This window comes from Heteronotia binoei, chromosome 2 (genome assembly GCF_032191835.1).
Source record: "Heteronotia binoei isolate CCM8104 ecotype False Entrance Well chromosome 2, APGP_CSIRO_Hbin_v1, whole genome shotgun sequence".
Lineage (NCBI taxonomy): Eukaryota > Metazoa > Chordata > Lepidosauria > Squamata > Gekkonidae > Heteronotia > Heteronotia binoei.
The window spans coordinates 10,526,912-10,532,911 of record NC_083224.1 but is presented as its reverse complement, the minus strand read 5'-3'; positions in this window follow the sequence as shown (position 1 = coordinate 10,532,911).

Below are 6,000 nucleotides of genomic sequence, written 5' to 3'. Positions count from 1 at the left end.
AAATTGCTGAGCAGTCGGGTTAGAACGGATAGAAGGAAGTCCTTCTTCACCCAAAGGGTGATTAACACGTGGGATTCACTGCCGCAGGAGGTGGTGGTGGCGGCTGCCAGCATAGGCAGCTTCAAGAGGGGACTGGATAAGCATACGGAGCAGAGGTTCATCAGTGTCTATTAGCCACAGCTTATTGTTGGAACTCTGTCTAGGGCAGTGATGCTCTGTATTCTTGCTGCTTGGGGGGGGGCACGGTGGGAGGGCTTCTAGTCTCCTGGTCCCACTGGTGGACCTCCTGATGGCCCCTGGGATTTGGCCACTGTGTGACACAGAGTGTTGGACTGGAGGGGCCACTGGCCTGATCCACATGGCTTCTCTTATGGTCTTATGTGACTCAGAGTGTTGGACTGGATGGGCCATTGGCCTGATCCAACAGGACTTCTCTTTTGTTCTTATGTGACACAGAGTGTTGGACTGGAGGGGCCACTGGCCTGATCCAACATGGCTTCTCTTATGGTCTTATGTGACTCAGAGTGTTGGACTGGATGGGCCATTGGCCTGATCCAACAGGGCTTCTCTTATGTTCTTATGTGACACAGAGTGTTGGACTGGAGGGGCCACTGGCCTGATCAACATGGCTTCTCTTATGGTCTTATGTGACTCAGAGTGTTGGACTGGATGGGCCATTGGCCTGATCCAACAGGACTTCTCTTTTGTTCTTATATGGAGCAGAGGTCCATCAGGGGCTATTAGTCACAGCATATTGATGGAATTCTCTGTCTGGGGCAAGCCGATGCTCTATATTCTTGGCGCTTGGTGGAGGACAACAGTGGGAGGGCTTCTAGTGTCCTGGCCCCACTGGTGGACCTCCTGATGGCGCCTGGGAGTTTTTGGGCCACTGTGTGACACAGAGTGTTGGACTGGATGGGCCATTGGCCTGATCCAACATGGCTTCTCTTATGTTCTTATGTGACACAGCGTGTTGGACTGGAGTGGCCATTGGCCTGATCCAGCATGGCTTCTCTTATATTCTTATGTACCACTCTGCGCCAGGGGGCTCCTCGGATGCAGGGACTGCATAAAGTGCTGTCAGGTCACGACTGACTTATGCCAACCCCAGTAAGTACAATGGCCAGTTTGGGGTTGGAAAATACCTGGAGATTTTCAGAGCAGAGCCTGAAGAGGGCAGGGTGTGAGAAAGGGAGGGGCTTCAAGAGGACACTATGCCATAGAGTACGGGTGGCCAACGGTAGCTCTCCAGATGTTTTTTGCCTACAACTCCCATCAGCCCCAGCCATTGGCCATGCTGGCTGGGGCTGATGGGAGTTGTAGGCAAAAAAACATCTGGAGAGCTACCGTTGGCCACCCCTGCCGTAGAGCCCGCCTTTCCAAGCAGCCCGGAGATCAGTTGTAATAGTGGGACATCTCCCAGCTGCCACTGGGAGGTTGGCAACCCTACCAGCAGGGGGCTTTCAAGGCAAGTGAGAAGGAGAGATGGTTTGCCATTGCGTTCCTCCGCAGCGTCTTTCTCGGTGGTTTCCCATCCCATCCAAGACTTACGGCAACCCCAGCAAGGCGCTTTCAAAGCACACGAGAAGCAGAGCTGGTTTGCCATGTCTTCCCTCTGCAGAGCCTTCCTTGGTGGTCTCCCATCCTGCTCACTTCCCAAGATCTAATGAGCCCAGGCTGTACCACGCTGCCTTCCCGTCCGGTGTAGGGATGAAAGAACAATAAATTGTGCAACGAGCCAATTGTACTCACTCTTTGCATCTTAATTGCATAGAGACGTGTGCGACTTCTTGAAAACATTTCCTTGACTTTGTCGTGCGTGGAAGTTTTGCATTTCTCTTCAGAACAGGTAGCAAACCAGCCCCCCCCACTCCAATAAAAACGGGTAAACAATAGCCTTTATGAAGACCAGCCAAAAGGGCATAAAAGAATTTTCAGGCTTTCGATTTTCTGGCATAAAAAACCTTGATGGGTCTCAGTCTGGAAATTGTTTAGCTGTCCTCTTGCGACCTCTAGTGGTGAGAGCTCCACTTGCAGGCTTGCACTTCACCACCAGACAGCAGCAGTCTGTTCTTTAAGAACATAAGAGAAGCCCTGTTGGATCAGGCCAATGGCCCCTCCAGTCCAACACTCTGTGTCACATAAGAACATAAGAGAAACCCTGTTGGATCAGCCAGTGGCCCATCCAGTCCACCACTCTGTGTCACATAAGAACATTAGAGAAGCCCTGTTGGATCAGGCCAGTGGCCCCTCCAGTCCAACACTCTGTGTCACATAAGAACATAAGAGAAGCCCTGTTGGATCGGGCCAGTGGCCCCTCCAGTCCAACACTCTGTGTCACATAAGAACATAAGAGAAGCTCTGTTGGATCAGGCCAGTGGCCCCCTCCAGTCCAACATTCTGTGTCACATAAGAACATAAGAGAAGCCCTGTTGGATCGGGGCCAGTGGCCCCTCCAGTCCAACACTCTGTGTCACATAAGAACATAAGAGAAGCTCTGTTGGATCAGGCCAGTGGCCCCTCCAGTCCAACATTCTGTGTCACATAAGAACATAAGAGAAGCTCTGTTGGATCAGGCCAGTGGCCCCTCCAGTCCAACACTCTGTGTCACATAAGAACATAGAGAGAAGCTCTGTTGGATCAGGCCAGTGGCCCCTCCAGTCCAACACTCTGTGTCACATAAGAACATAAGAGAAGCCCTGTTGGATCAGGCCAATGGCCCATCCATTCCAACACTCTGTGTCACACAGTGGTCAATATATGTGTGTGTGTGTGTATATATATACACACACACATATATATATACACACACACTGTGGCTAATAGCCACTGATGGACTTCTGCTCCATATTTTTATCCAATCCCCTCTTAAAGCTATGTATGTAGCCGCCACCACCTCCTGTGGCAGTGAATTCCACATGTTAATCACCCTTTGGATGAAGAAGGACTTCCTTTTATCCGTTTTAAACCCGACTGCTCAGCAATTTCATTGAATGCCCACGAGTTCTTGTATTGTGAGAAAGGGAGAAAAGGACTTCTTTCTCTGCTTTCTCATCCCAGGCATAATCTTGCAAACCTCACCCCACAGTAGACGTTTCTCCAAGCTAAAGAGCCGCAAACGTTTTAACCTTTCTTCATAGGGAAAGTGTTCCACCCCTTGAATCATTCTAGTTGCCCTTTTCCGTGCTTTTCCCAATGCTATAATATCCTTTTTGAGGTGCAGTGACCAGAATTGTACACAGTATTCCAAATGAGACCACACTATCGATTTATACAGGGGCATTATGATATCGGCTGATCCATATAGAAAGTTGTCTTCTTCTATAAAAACTGTAGGTGGGGTTCTTTTCAGAGTCAGTTCAAGTTCCTTTGTTGCGTCAAGAAAGGTACACAACTTTAAGGCTGACAATGAGAGACTAGCCTTGGCAGTAGAAAGGACTTAGGGGTCTTAGTGGACCATACACTGAACATGAGTCAGCTGTGTGATGCAGCAGCTAAAAAGGCAAATGTGATTTTGGGCTGTATCAGAAGAAGTAGTTTCCAGACCACATGAAGTGATGACATTGTTTTACTCCGGTGTGGTTAGACCTCCCTGGACACGATCCTGGAGTTTCTGAAGCGAAGAGTGACCGTTTGTGTGTGACCATCGGAAGTGAAAGAAAAGGAGGCTGGAGTTCCAGCTAGAGAGCCTGGCTCCACGCTACAGGTTCTGGTTAACATTTATTCAGTGCCAAGGGTGTGCCAAGTGCTGTACAGAACATATAACCGACACGACGTCTGCCCCGAGTAAGATAGCTGCGTGGATCTGTTGTGTATCTTGTCACCTCTAAATGCTGGACTTGTAATGAGAAAAGTCTCCATCTCTTTGGCCTCTCCATTTCCTTCTGGGATTAGACACACATGGCTTCTGTAACTTCTGTCTTGTGCTACACAGAGAGTCCCCCTTTTGCTCGCTACTGCACTGCCTCATGTGTTCTGTAGTCATAACAGCAGCAAGTCCATTTTGGAAGCCAGATTTCCAAAGCTAGACAAACTGAGGTGCACCGGGGGGCGGGCCTCAGCAATAATAACAATATCTTGTCTAGTTCCCCGCCCCCCACCGCCAGGGCCTGGAAAAGAGCTTCCCATCTACAAGAAGCCCCTCCTTCACAAAATTGGAGCAAATCCCTATAACGGTTATGAGCAAGAAGGCTGCTGGTAGGAGCCAGGTGAGGCCCATGGGCCCTCAGGTGGCCAGCTGTGCTGTAGATCACAAAAACCCATGGTTCAGTGTGACTGTCATGGAAAGACAGGACTATCTAGGTTCTCCGTATCCTGGTATTGAGAAAGATCCTTTCTCTGCTTCGTAGGAGCCAGGTGAGGCCCATGGGCCCTCAGGTGGCCAGCTGTGCTGTAGATCATAAAACCCATGGTTCAGTGTGACTGTCATGGAAAGACAGGACTATCTAGGGTCTCCGTATCCTGGTATTGAGAAAGATCCTTTCTCTGCTTCTAGGAGCCAGGTGAGGCCCATGGGCCCTCAGGTGGCCAGCTGTGCTGTAGAGCACAAAACCCATGGTTCAGTGTGACTGTCATGGAAAGACAGGACTATCTAGGGTCTCCGTATCCTGGTATTGAGAAAGATCCTTTCTCTGCTTCGTAGGAGCCAGGTGAGGCCCATGGGCCCTCAGGTGGCCAGTTGTGCTGTAGATCACAAAACCCATGGTTCAGTGTGACTGACATGGAAAGCAGAACTGTCTAGGGTCTCTGTATCCTGGTTTTGGGAAAGACCCTTTCTCTGCTTGGTAGGAGCCAGGTGAGGCCTATGAGCCCTCAGGTGGCCAGCTGTGCTGTAGAGCACAATACCCATGGTTCAGTGCAACTGACACGGAAAGACAGGACCATCCAGGACTCTGGCAAGCTGGCGGAAACTGCAGCACAAATGTGAGAACAGGTAATTGGACAGAGCAGGTGCATTTTCTATAGAAACTGGTAGCACTGGGAAAAAACGCAAATGGAAGTCCTGTGGCATTTTAAAGACAAGCCTCATGACAGATGGTCTGATTAAGGTGCTGTTAAGACTCCTATTTGGGTTTTTTTTGCCCAAAAGGAGGTCTGTCATCTGTTGCAGCTAACATTCCCCCAACCCTCAAACAGGGTGGAGGCAAAAGCATTTCGAAGCAAAACGTTCTCCCGCCCCATTTGTACTTCTGCAGCTGCTTATCTATTTGCAACACACAAGCATATCTTGCAATGCCGGCTTCAGGGTGTGCCACTGAAGGTAACGTTGCCATCTCCAGGTGGGGCCTGGAGATCCCCTGCAATTACATCTGATCTCCAGACGACTGAGATCGGTTCCTCTGGAGGAACTTGGCTGCTCTAGAGGATGGACTAACGGTATACCACAGATTCTAAGCGAAACCCCTCCCCAAATTTTCCCCTCTGCAGATGCTGGGCTCCAAATCTCCAGGATTTCCCCAGGCTGGAGTTGGCAACACTAACTAAGGGAAGCCCCGGCCTCCCAAGGCCTTTCCAAAGCGTCAATCTCTTTCCCCACAAGCTGCAACTTGCCATTTTTATCAGCTTACTGCTACAGCTTTACTTTTAAGGTGAATGATGAGAGAGAGAGAGAGAGAGAGAGAGAGAGAGAGATGATGATAGATAGATAGATAGATAGATAGATAGATAGATAGATAGATAGATAGATAGATGATAGATAGATAGATAGATAGATAGATAGATAGATAGATAGATAGATAGAGAGACAGATGACAGATAGATGACAGATAGAGAGATAGATGATTGATAGAGAGATGGATGACAGATAGAGAGATGGAGAGAGATTGGACAGATAGATGATAGATGATTGATAGATAGATAGATACATAGATAGTTAGACAGACAGAGATGATTGATAGATGATAGAGAGATAGATGACAAACAGAAGATGATAGATAGATAGATAGATAGACAGACAGACAGACAGACAGACAGATGATAGATAGATAGATAGATAGATAG